Source organism: Lagopus muta, chromosome 3 (genome assembly GCF_023343835.1).
Source record: "Lagopus muta isolate bLagMut1 chromosome 3, bLagMut1 primary, whole genome shotgun sequence".
Classification (NCBI taxonomy): Eukaryota; Metazoa; Chordata; class Aves; order Galliformes; family Phasianidae; genus Lagopus; species Lagopus muta.
The window spans coordinates 68,488,996-68,501,277 of NC_064435.1; the positions used below are offsets into that span (position 1 = coordinate 68,488,996).

Here is a 12,282-nt window from a genome sequence, read left to right on the forward strand (position 1 = left end):
AGGACAAATGCAGACCTCTTCTTTCCTATGATTTCAGTAAGACCAGCAGTGTGGGTCAGTTGCCAACAGAATATATAAAGAAAGCTATCTTCTAGTATGCTCTCCTAACAAAAGTGAAGCTCAGTGGCATCCTGAATCTGAACAGTGTAAGAATGGATGTGCATGTTTGTTTTTCTTAAAAGTCCAAGTTGTAGTTTCTGCCCAACTAGAGTTCCTTTTGGAAACCACACTGCATTCATTACCTGCAACTTGTTCAGCGGAGTTAAAGCTCACATGCTCCACTATTGTATGTTCACTTTTAAGCAGAGACAGTTTGATCAACCAGAAAAAAAACCAACAAAATTCTGTCATGAGTCAGGAAGTTTAGCCTTTTGTTTCCAAATGAGGAACTTGCATAACTTTTCACTGAAGTGTTCATTTTCAAGCTGTATCTTCATATTTTCTTTAGAAATTTGAAAAAAAAAAAAAAAAAAAAAATTGAATACTTTGTAGAGGAAATGCTGATCTTTAACAAAGACACATTTTTCTGGAAAAATGTTTATTGCTTTGCAGCAATGTTAAGTAAAGATGGAGCTTATTTTCACATCAAACGTTCCTGTCCCATCTCTGAATTCTATTGACTAATTTTTTCTTACTCATTAATATGTTCAAATAACTTCAGTTTTTTTAATCCCCTCTAGAATGTTTACAACTGGGGTTTGCTTTAAAACAATTTTTAGAAACTGTTAAGTCTGCTGCCAGTCAACAAATCAAGGTTTAAAAAAAAATGCACTCAAATATTTCAAGTTTTTCTGTAAGTTGTTCTGTGCCTACAATTGACAGGAAATTGAATTATAGGAACATGGCAAGTTTAGTAAATGTTCCTTGTCTGCAGCAACCTGGGCAGGTTTACTGTTCTTCATCGTGGAACAACCACAGCAGAACTGCCCACAAAGGAGGACCAGCGGTAGCAAAAGCTGAATGTAGTGCAGGTAGAGATGAGGCTCTCCCCAGTGGAGGTGCAGTCCCTCCACACCCAAGAAGGGTGAGTAGCTGCAGAGCTCTGTGAACAGAAGGTGATTCATCAGGTCCACCCAAGGGTTTCCATATGGGAGAGGAGGATAAAGGGACAAACTAAGAAAAGGAGACAGGAGTGAAGGTCTGAGGTCCATCCCAGTGACACAAAGGACATAAAAATATGAAGCTGTCACAGGCAGAACAGTAAACAGCAGCTCATAGTGCATCTGGCATTTATTTAAGAAACAAAATAGTCTATCTGATGACTATAACATCATTTGCTTCCACTGCAAATCTGCATTTGCAAGCTCCTTACTCCCTTCTCCACCAGAAAGACTGCTGCTGGTTGAGGAAGATTGGGCAGAAAGTCATGTTAATTTCTGCTGTTTAGTGGTCTTCCCTCTCTGCCAAATTTAAGCAGTCTATGCTTAGATGGTTTGATCTCAAATCTCTTCATTAATCAGAGGATTCAGGACCCACCAATTTAGTTCATCTGTTAATAGGAGTTTCAACACACGCTTACTTCTTGCAGCGAAGAGTCTTCTGTCTGAGAGTTAATAAGCCCACAATTTCAGACAGACAACTACAAGTACTTATCTGCTGGCTGTGAGCAACAGCAATTAAAAAGACTTTTTACCTACAACAACAGTGTAGCTCAGACTAGGAATGAAGGAGCAAATTTAAGATTAAATGGCATTCATGACTAATCCCAGAAGTCCAAGGTGAGGCTGGTCGAGGCAATTCAGGCCTATGAATGTACTCATTGCCTGACAAGTGTGGAGATGAAGCTGTTTATCAAAAAGAGCTTCATTCATGAGTTGCCTGAAAAGCCTTCTGAAACTCTTCAAGCAATCAACTCAAAAATGATGCTGATAGGCTACAATATTCTGTTCCATTTAATCATTGCTTTTGGTTTGGTTCTCTTCTTATGCAAATTTCTTGGATTTTCAGCATCAATCATGAGGTCTAAAAAGAAGCATCAATCTGTGTATACTCTAGTGTACCTGAAGCTGGGTGTGGACACCACTAACTTCTTGTATTTTCCATTTGGTATATATTTGAAGTAAGTTATAATAAAGGATTCCAAAGCACAATCAATTATGCTAGCCAAGAGGGCTTTAGGAGGCCTGGCTCACTCAGTAGTAAATACAGCTGATCTCACATGTTCTTATCTTGAGTTTGTTTTTTTTATCTAATCAGTTGCAGTTGATCTGTAGTTGCATTGAGCTGGGAATAATGGTAATCTCTGTATGCAAATCTAGCTTAGAAATAATTTTATTTCCAAAATATCTCTTCTCTAGATTAAGCTGATATTAGATCTCTAGTAGACAAAGACAAGATGCTCACTGGATCTGATGTGTCTATACCTTGGCCATAAGCTGCTCAGAAGTGATTGTAAATGCAATAGTTCCAGTAAGAACTGTAGATCCTTAGTGAAACATTCCTGTGAAAACACAGTCCACATATGTCTGTGAGACTGATAATTGTTGCTGTCACTATCGTAGAGCTGCCCATACGCTAATCTCACAGTATAATTTTCATTGCATTAGTCTATCTCCAACAGTAGGTAAACTTGTATTTTATATTTGTCTAAAAGAAAATAAATCAATGCAATAATGTCCCTGAAAAAGAAATGTTCCTTTTCAAAGATGAAGTCAGGAGAGAGCCATGATTTGAGCTTTACCAGAGAGCTGACTGAATTATTTCCATATGATATATGGCTCATGTACAGAACATGGTTCAGGAAGCAATGCCTTGGGGTGACAGATAATTTATGCCCTTGGACTTACCATCAGCTGGGGGAGGAAGTGTGATTGTCACCTGGCTGACCAATAAGCAAATCTTTAATTGGTAACCTAAAAAGTAGGTGCCTGCTCATGCTTTCTAGACTGGAGGTATGTCACTTTGTCAGCATGCCAAGAAGCCTGTGTTTCCCTTGTCCTGCTGCCTAAGGAAGTGCGCACATGGGGTTTTGACTCTACATGAGTCTGCTATAGCTTTGCTGGCAAGCAAGTTTGTCATTGTACAACTGTTTTACAATACTATTTTCAACATCTTTGTTTTTTGGATAGGGAAAGGATACAGCAGATCTTAGGGAAAGAGATGGAAAAAAAAAAAAATACAAGCTGTGTGGCAAAAGGGCACTTTTCATATTCTTTCTTTTTTTTTTTTTTTTTTAAGAAAAAGTGAAAAAACAAAATGTGTTATGTCCTGCTTTTCTGAAGGATTTTGGCTATGTTACTTAGAATATTAAAAGGTGATTTCTCTTTCCCATCATAAAGCTTTCATCGTGAATCAAATTTTTTTTCTTCCATGGAGAAGCACTTTTGCATGTTCAAATGGTAAGGAAATTATAGTTTTGTTGTTCTTCAGTGTTAAAATGAAAGAACAGCATGACTGCCACTGACCTAAGCTGACATGTTTTTGCAATTTAGCTCAGTTGTTTTAAATTTTTTCAATGATACTTTAAGAAATCAGCTGTACATGGCCAACAAAATTCTTTTGCATGGAGACAAAAGAGCTTCATTCTAGGACTACATGTGGAAAAGTAATAGCTGGTAAGAACATATCCTCTAGTTGCCCTATCTTACAAATTTTATCTCCTCAGTTGATACTTGAGTATACACATTGACAGATTTGCTTTTAACGTAAATTAATGGCAGAAACCTCTGACAAGACAAGAAAGAGGTAATGTGTATGTAGGTGTTGGTAAAAGACATATCTAAGTAGAGAAATGAAACAGAGGTGGAATTATCATAATGAAATTGGTTAAGTAGTGGAACAGATTGACCATATAGCTGCTGGAATCTGTCCTTGGACTGTTTCAAGACCCAGCAGGATTAGGCTGTAAACAACTTAATTTACCTTAAGAAGTAGATCTGCTAAGTGCACGGGGTTAGACTGGATGACCTCTGCATGTCACTTGCAATTTAAACCTTGCTGTGATTCTCTGAGTTTTCTCTAAGTTGTCTACTTCAGGAGATTCTCTATCTATTTGTTTTTTCTCATCAGCTCTGAATGTATTTCTTCTTTAGTGACAACTCAGGAAAACACACTTTCATTTGCACACTAAATCAACCTTGTTTATATGTAATAATTACTTTTGACTTATTCTGGGGGCACTCCAGATGTGTGAGATTCATAGATAGTTTCTTGTTACTGCTCAAGTCTCTTCTCTATTTTCCTTCAACTACTCTTCCATGACATTTTCAGCCAGCTGCAGAGTTGGAATCAATCCCTAAGCTGTTCTCTGTTTTCCTGCAAGTTCTTCCTTTTTTCATTGCTGAGGCTCACTGTTCTCTACACAGTACACTTTCCACAGGCAGCAAGAAAAAGCGTAAAAATACACGATGATGAAATCAGTTTTGAAGGAATAGGTCCTATTTCAACCAGGAATTTCCTTGGGAAATAGTAATGTCAATTGTCATATATACCAATATCCAACCTCTTGCTTGTTTATTTTTTCAAGTGGTGGTTGTTTTTCTGTGAGACTCTGGATGTTTCTTTCTCCACAATGCATATTTGTATACTTTCAGTCTCCATGAACCTACACAATTTTTGAAAACATCTACATTCTATATCTAATTGGGCTACACAGAGAATTCAGGGAAAGCTCTCAATCCTGATAGTATGATAATGTTTCCTCCAACTATTGGACTCCAATGATAACCCATTAGAGTTACAAGCTCAGTGTCATGGAGTGTTTTCTTAATGGAGGTTACATTTTTTCACTGGTTTCCCATGCTTAGAAACTCTACCAAAATCTTTCTGTATTGCACAGTTGTAAGACAACTTCACCATTGACGTACAACAGCTTTTTAAACTGTACAGCTTGTATGTCCTGGTGTTGCTCCTCAAATCTGCTCCTTTTGTGGGAATCAATACTGATGTTCTTTTATGAGCGACTGCTGAATGGAATCACTCTGAAATCTCTTAACAGCACACATTCATAAGAAGACATTTCACAGGCTCACAAAGCCCACTATTGGAAATTTCAACTTTGTTAGCTCTACGTTTTCAGTTTCATTTCACAGCTGATACAAACTTGTTCAGTGAAAACTTGGATGCTATAAAAATGCTGCACCTTAGCTCTCACACATGGACTTTTATCCTTGATGCTGCTTTGTGGAATAAATAGGGGCTTCATTCATGTCTGCCTACCTTCATTAGCATTTAGCAGTGTCATAGCCCAGAACACATTGCTCCTGTTGCAGGAGTTTAGCCAACTACATTCATGCCCAGCTCACTGATAGGACCTGCATCAAAGAAATAGGGCTCTCTGTTTAGTCACGTTATCTCTCTTTGACTTGCATTTTATTTTCTACACAATGATTAGTAATGGTGAGTTCAGAGTCCTGTATGTACTGATGTGTAGAATCATAGAATCACCCAGGTTGGAAAAGACCTCAAAGATCATCCAGTCCAACAACCCACTGATTACCAGTATTTTCCATTAACCCATGTTCCTCAGCAGCCCATTCCAGAACCTGACCCCTCTCTTGGAAGTGAAGTATTTCCTAACGTCCAACCTGAAGTTCTCCTGGCACAACTTGAAGCCATGAGTGTAAAGAGGCTCTAGGTCACAGAATCACTGAGACTGACTTTGCATTTAGCATGAAGAGTCAGTAGAACTAGTCTAAGTTACCCCACCTATAAAAATGAAAAAGGAGATCACACCTGTAGCATACTGTCTTTCCCCTTTCAGAGAGATGACCTTTTAAAAGTCTTGAAGACAAAAATGACACTCACGTGATCTGTAAACTAAATACAAGCATGCTACTATTATGTAGTTTGACTAATGAAAAATAGCCTCTTGGACTAGTCATTATTTGTATATTTGACTGTGTGTCCCATTGGCTTTGTTTCCTTTAGTGTCTGTAAGTTTTAATTCTTGTGCACCCACTGGAAAATTCAGTAGTTACATAAGACATTCAAAAAGCTGCTGTTTGAACTTTTCTTAACTGTCTTATTTTATCTGTTTGTAACTGGTAATTATGAGTTCGTGCTGAACTACAATTTCAGTTTCTGCAGCAGTGCTGTTAAAAAGTTGTTTGGTTTTAGTCTGTCTTATTATTCTCCAGTAATGCATTTCAAGGTTTGAGGATTACACTGAAATATTCGTAAAGTTCCAAACCAGCTGCAATTATTTGCACTGCGTTCTAATAATGGCAGCTGCCCTGAATAAAAGCTGGGGAAAGGAGAGTAATGGTTGGGAATGAGGAAAGTGAAAAATTAAAAAAAAAAAAAAAAAAAAAAAAGAAGGAACCAGAAATAAGAGAAATGAAGAGTATTTTGAAAAATATCTGGAAAGAAGAATGGTAAGGCCAGTGGAAATAGATATGAAGATAATCATTAGAAATAGAACCCAGCAAATCGGCTAGCAAAACATCAGTTTTTATCCAGTCTTTCATCCAAACACTTGACATGCTATGGCTGCTGAAAGATTAACAAGCCAACGTGACATTTAAGTTTTGGAGAGAACAAAATACATGAGGTCAAACACAGGATAATAAAATGGAAAAAAAGTTGTTGCTGAGAAACTACTTTTAGATAATTAGAGGTATTATAGAGACTACAGACCAGAGAGTACTGCTGAATTTTAAGAAATGGTGGAAACAGTACTTTTTGTGCTATCTGCTTCTGTTTGTATCCACCCCAAGATGGATGACTCTGAAAATCAGGCTTTATTGAGATTATCTGTTACACTAGCTGTATCAAAAAAATCAATCAGCTGTATCTTATAAGATCTGCCTTTCATCCCATTCTGTACAACAGTATTAATTCTGCTTCAATTACTTTATTTAAGCTATGGAAAAAGAAGTGATCACTGTTATTTCTTAAACTGCTCAATTGGAGCAAGAATAGCATGTATTATGACTAAATAAACATTGGAGGCAGATCCCAGGTTTTAGGCACATGTTCTCACCATATAAATTCTGATCTCTTCAGAACCTTCCTTCATATTTAGATTAATGGATTGTAATGGTGTTATTATGTAATTTTACAATCCAAAATTACGCATATCTTAATAAAATGTTAACACATTTATACAGTGTATAACCTAGAGGCTTAGATTATCTGTTAGAGTTCTAAAACAATTGCTATGAGAAATTACTGATCTTCTTGTAAGGTGTTTGGGGAGGTATGTTTTTAAATCTCTTGCTCTAGAAATGATGATGAAGGAACAGCAAAGCATTTTGAATTTCCTTTTTGTCTTGTTCTCCATCCAGTGATGTCATATTCTTCTCCAGCAGGGTATGAATATCAGAACAGAACAGCTTTTGTAATTCTGATTTAAAGACTAGTTTCAAAATATGGGCATTGCTGCTATTGAGGACAACATTGCAACAACTACCTTCTAGCTGGCAGTTGTGGTAAGACTCACAACTGCGTGCTCCAGCATTTGGGAGAACCAGCCATCACAGGAAGAGTTTTGCTTTACATGATTGCACCCCAATAACAGTCAGCTGGAAAATGCTGTAAAATAAGGTTATGTCATGAATTCCATCTCTTCTGTTGCCTTGACACATAAAGATCTTGAGCACTGTGCTATATCCTCTTTTCCTTGAAATAGATCCCTATATCTTGAAGTAAGCAGGGACCAGTTCTTTGTTTTAAAAGATAATCTGGTGGAACATGATGTTACAGTAGTTCTGGCCCCTCTTCCCTACCTTCTCTCCTCTATAATCAAGCGCAGTAGATCATATATAGGAGAGATAATCTGGTTTCCTTCCTCCTTTCCATTTCACAGTCATATTTCTGCCTAGGTTTTTATTGTACATGTGTTGCATGAAAAAGGTGAGGGATTATTTTCCCCTTCTGTTGGCATTAGTCCACCATGGAGACTGAACTGTTCATGATCCAAAGAGAAAAGGAACTTCTTCTGTTATGCACCTAGGAAGCCCTCTGTAAAAAGAAAGAACTCCCTTGCACTTCTTTCAATAAGGACAGCATATACAAACCTTTCACAGAATAAAATACTGTCCTGGAAACACTTGAAACCAGGTCCTCTTCTCATGTCATTACTGAATATTAGCTTAGAAGACCAGTTCTTAAGCTGAGAAATACTGAATGTTTCTGCAAAATGGGACAGTTTTAACAATACTAGTTTTCCAGTCTGCTCTGACTGTTGCTTCAGGCATCTTTTAGGAATGTACATGAGTAGTAGAATCCCTTCAACATCATGCTACACAGGGGAAGGAAGTTGTCTTAGGTATCCTAAAACCTGCTCTAAAAACAAAAATAATTTATAAAAAAGGGAGAGGGAGCATTTTACCAGTTCATCTGATTGTGATAAAAAAAATCAATTGAGAAGCCTTTTCTTGCACATGTATGCTACCCAGCAGATTTCAGACTGCTCCTATGTCAGCAAGTCCTCAGACCTTTAGATGAACATTAATTGGTCCACTATGCTAGCTACGTTCTGATCTACTCATACCTGTTAGTACTGACACAATTCTGGATATACTCAGAAGCAGAGATGTATAGAGTTTAGTGGAAGATCTGTACTATGAGACATTGGACTACAGCTTCTGAGATTTGCACAGATCTTTCAACGTGCTCAGCACGTTTCATAGTTTGTTCTGAAAGGTGGATTACTCTATGAAAATCTGCCATGAAACAAAAAGACTATCTGTTTCCATGGCAAAATCATAGTTTCTTTTCCAGTAATCAGTTTGCATCTTTGTACTCATGACACAATCTGTTTAAAGGCACAAGAAGGAAAGCATGTTGGCCATAATAAAATTGGAGGGCAATAAAACTGCAGCAGATTGGTTATACAAGATATAGAGGAAAAGATACAAAGGCTTAACATTTCAAAAAAGTCTTAAGAGGAATTCTTTGTTTCATTTGTATTAACAAAACTGTGGTTCTCAGATCAAGTCCAAAATGGTGACAAAGAATTGAGGATCTCTTCATGCGATTGTACCATTTAAATTTGTGCACACTTTGAAACTTCAGAGAAATCATAGTAAATAATGAGAGCCTCCTGCATCATCTGTGAAAGTTAACAAACTAACACAGATATTTTATTTTCAAGGAGAATTTAGGCACTTCTTCATTTACCTTAAGTGCTTAAGCTGTCTTTCAAGATTCATAAATTTTGAAAGCATGAAAAACAGTGAAAGTTATAGTCACTTAACCCTCCTAAATCCGCAGTAGATCATCTGATAGCCAAACAGAACCACTAGGTGCTTGTAACCATCTTCTGATAGTGAACTTTTGAGAAATCAAAATAATGATTCTAGTTACAGGTGGTCTATGAGAGATTGTTTCTGTGATTCATTTCTGTAGCGGAAATGCTAAGTCATGGCCTGAACCAGTGATTGAGCACCTGCTGGGAAGGCAGGGCCAATCCAGGGGAACTCAGCTGCATGCAACGTGCCTGAGTGACCCGAAGGGGTGGAGCCAGGATCAACCCCTTCCCAGGCCTCATTTAAGGGTTGGCAGTGGATGCAAGGGTCTCTTGCTGGAGATCCCTGCTACCTGAGGCCTTCAAAGGTAAGCAGCTTTTTTTTTTTTTTTTTTTCCTTTCTCCTTTGTTCTTGCATCCCTAGCTTCTACCTTTGGCCTTGTTCTCACTTGCTGCAGCCAATCTTGCTGTACTTTTTGCCACATTATGGCGTTATATCTTCAATCACAGAAAAAGCAGATTTTAATTGGTGCTGTCAACTAGAATTTGCTGTTTACTGTTACTATGTGAAAGGCTGATCAGAAAAAAAAATGCGTGGGTTAAGAATATGGATGGCACTGGCACAGCACAGCCTTGATGCTTACAGCTGGAGGTAATACAGGCAGCCTGTTGCAGCTTCTGCAGCCAGCAGGCTAATTTTAGGCTCAGGCTAAATTTACTGCCAAGCTGATTTGGATCTGTTTTTTTAAGACCACCTGCCTTTTAGTTAAGCGATAAAGCACATGTTCAAGCTATTGTCCTGCATTTTAAATTACATTGTAAGACATGTAGGTGGTGGCTGAGGTGAAACTTCTGTTTTAGAGCACCCAATTAAGAGATCTTTTAAAAATACATTACAGTGTATTGCAAAAGAGAGTTTGTGAGGGCAGGAGAATGAGCTGGAGCCTCAGCCAGACTGCTGACATTGGCTCGCACAAACTACAATCAGTCTTTCCTTCAGGCTTTTAAAGGTACAGTTGCTTTCATAATTGCCACACATGTTATGTGGCTGCATATGTGAATAAGAAAGTGTGGGAGGGGCCAGCTGAAGTCAAAGAGGCAACAGTGTTTTATTTATGACTAAATTATATGTAATGAGGGATTACAGACTAAGAGAGTTGGAGGGAATCTCAAGAGATCTTCTAGTCCATCCTGCTAGACAACTAAAGCTAGCTTTCCCAAACAGCATTTCCCTAAGCTGCTGATTAGGAAGACCTGTCTGCCACCTTCAAATGACAAAGCTGTCCCTGTGCCACCTATCCCAGTTGCTCTGTTATCATGACCAACACAAGCTTTTTTTTCATAAGCCCCTGTCCTGAATCTTCCTTGATGCAGTTTAATTTATTAGCTGTTTCCAATTCTGTGTTTATGCAATTAATAATTCCTATCTCAAAAGCCTAATTCATATTCACTGGTACCTTGTTATCTTTAGCATTTGGCAGCTGATGAATTTGGGCCAAAATATGTGTTCCCAGTTTCCTTGATGCTGAGAATCTGTGTTGCACTGCTACAATTTATGCAAGAGTTACTGCAAATAACGTGTGCTGCCCTCATCTTCCCATAACTGTGCTTTTATAGTTGAAAAGGCTTCTATTTGATTTTTTGCAGCTGCAGAAAAAAGACCCAGCTGCATGAGTAAGGAAGTAGAAATAATTTCAGGCCTGTTAGAAAGCATCAAAACACTGAAAGCAGGAGAACATTCTATCAAAATGTAGGGTTTTTTGTGTATTTCATCACATGACAATTGTATTTCCATCTTATCACTCAGTTTAAGTCTCCATGTAGTTAATATTCAGTTTCTCGTCATGTGGGTAGGCATGATGCAGCTGCTGGAACTCTGTTTTCATAAATAGAATCATAGAATCCTTGGGTTAGAAGAAATCTCAAGAATCATAAAGTTCCAAACTCCTGGCAGTGTTGCCAGCTGCTAGATCACATACTAGACCAGGTTGCCTAGGGCCCCATCCAACCTGGCCTTGAATGCCTCCAAGGATGGGGCATCCAGAACTTCTCTGGCAGATGTGTTCCTGCATGACTCTCTCTGTGAAAAATTTCCCCCTGTCATCTAATCTAAACTTCTCCTTGAGTTTAAATCCATTTCTCCTTGTCCTATTACTATCTACCAGTGTGAAAGTTGAAATAGGGTAGATCTTGGTAATATTTGTAAGGTGCTGCAGGACCATTACCAGCCTGGTGAGAGGTGATTGCTGTTCACCCATGCCCAAAAGTTGCTTCAGGCAACCAAAATCTTTTTAGATCAATTGGGAGCTTTTAGTGCAACTCCCTAGCAGAATGGTCTGTGTTGATGTAATAGATTTTGCTTACTGTAGATCTTCAGGTACCCATAGCTACAAAACCTAATGTGTGACACTGGAGATTTCCTATTCCTCATACTTTGGTGGATAAATGTGCGTATGCATAAAAGCAATATACGTATTCCACAGTGGGAATAGATTGCATATATGGCAATCAATTTGTCATAATTTTTCCCCAACATATACAAAACAGTTGGCCTCTGAATATGCTTTTCCTTAAAAATTCTCAAGAATTTTAGAATTACAGCCTTAAATAAATTCTCCTATTTCTTCTAAGGTCAGCACTATTTGAAAATGCAGGGTGTATTTTTTTTTTTTTCTAGGAAAAAAAAAACTTAAGGTCAAAGGAGGTCTTAAAAACCTTTTTCTTTTTAGTTTTCACATGCTATGCACTGGTATGGTAATGGGACTTGTATGGAGGGATTCAGATAAGTGGTTTCAATCATGTCTTTCTAGAAGTGCTGGAAGACTTTGAGTAATGAATAATTCAGCATTTTTTTGTTGATAGTACAGTTATTAATGGCCCTCATTTTTAAACGTGGACACTTCTGGCATTTGACACAACATGAGCCAAAGAATTTCTTTTATTATATATCCCCAAAATAAGAAACATTTCAAAAATAATATTTTGGTTTTAGTTTTTCTGCAGCTCTTTATGGAAGTACTCATTTTCATGTCTGTTTTACAGCTGGGAAGCAGGCATGCAGAGGGTACAGGTACTTAGCAGAAATGATAAATTAGTCTGTCTTTCACTTCAGGTTCTTGACTTCAAGAAAAACTCCTCAAACCTGAACATCT

At 37.9% G+C, this 12,282-nt stretch overlaps 1 long non-coding RNA gene across 1 annotated transcript in view; it reads left to right on the plus strand.

The window, feature by feature from the left end:
• The first annotated feature begins 9,417 nt into the window (after window positions 1-9,417).
• Window positions 9,418-12,282, plus strand: part of LOC125691416 (uncharacterized) — a 38,355-nt gene continuing 35,490 nt past the window's right edge. The window contains exon 1 of the long non-coding RNA XR_007376119.1: window positions 9,418-9,498. This is a non-coding gene — a long non-coding RNA (uncharacterized LOC125691416). The remainder of the gene's footprint in view (window positions 9,499-12,282) is intronic.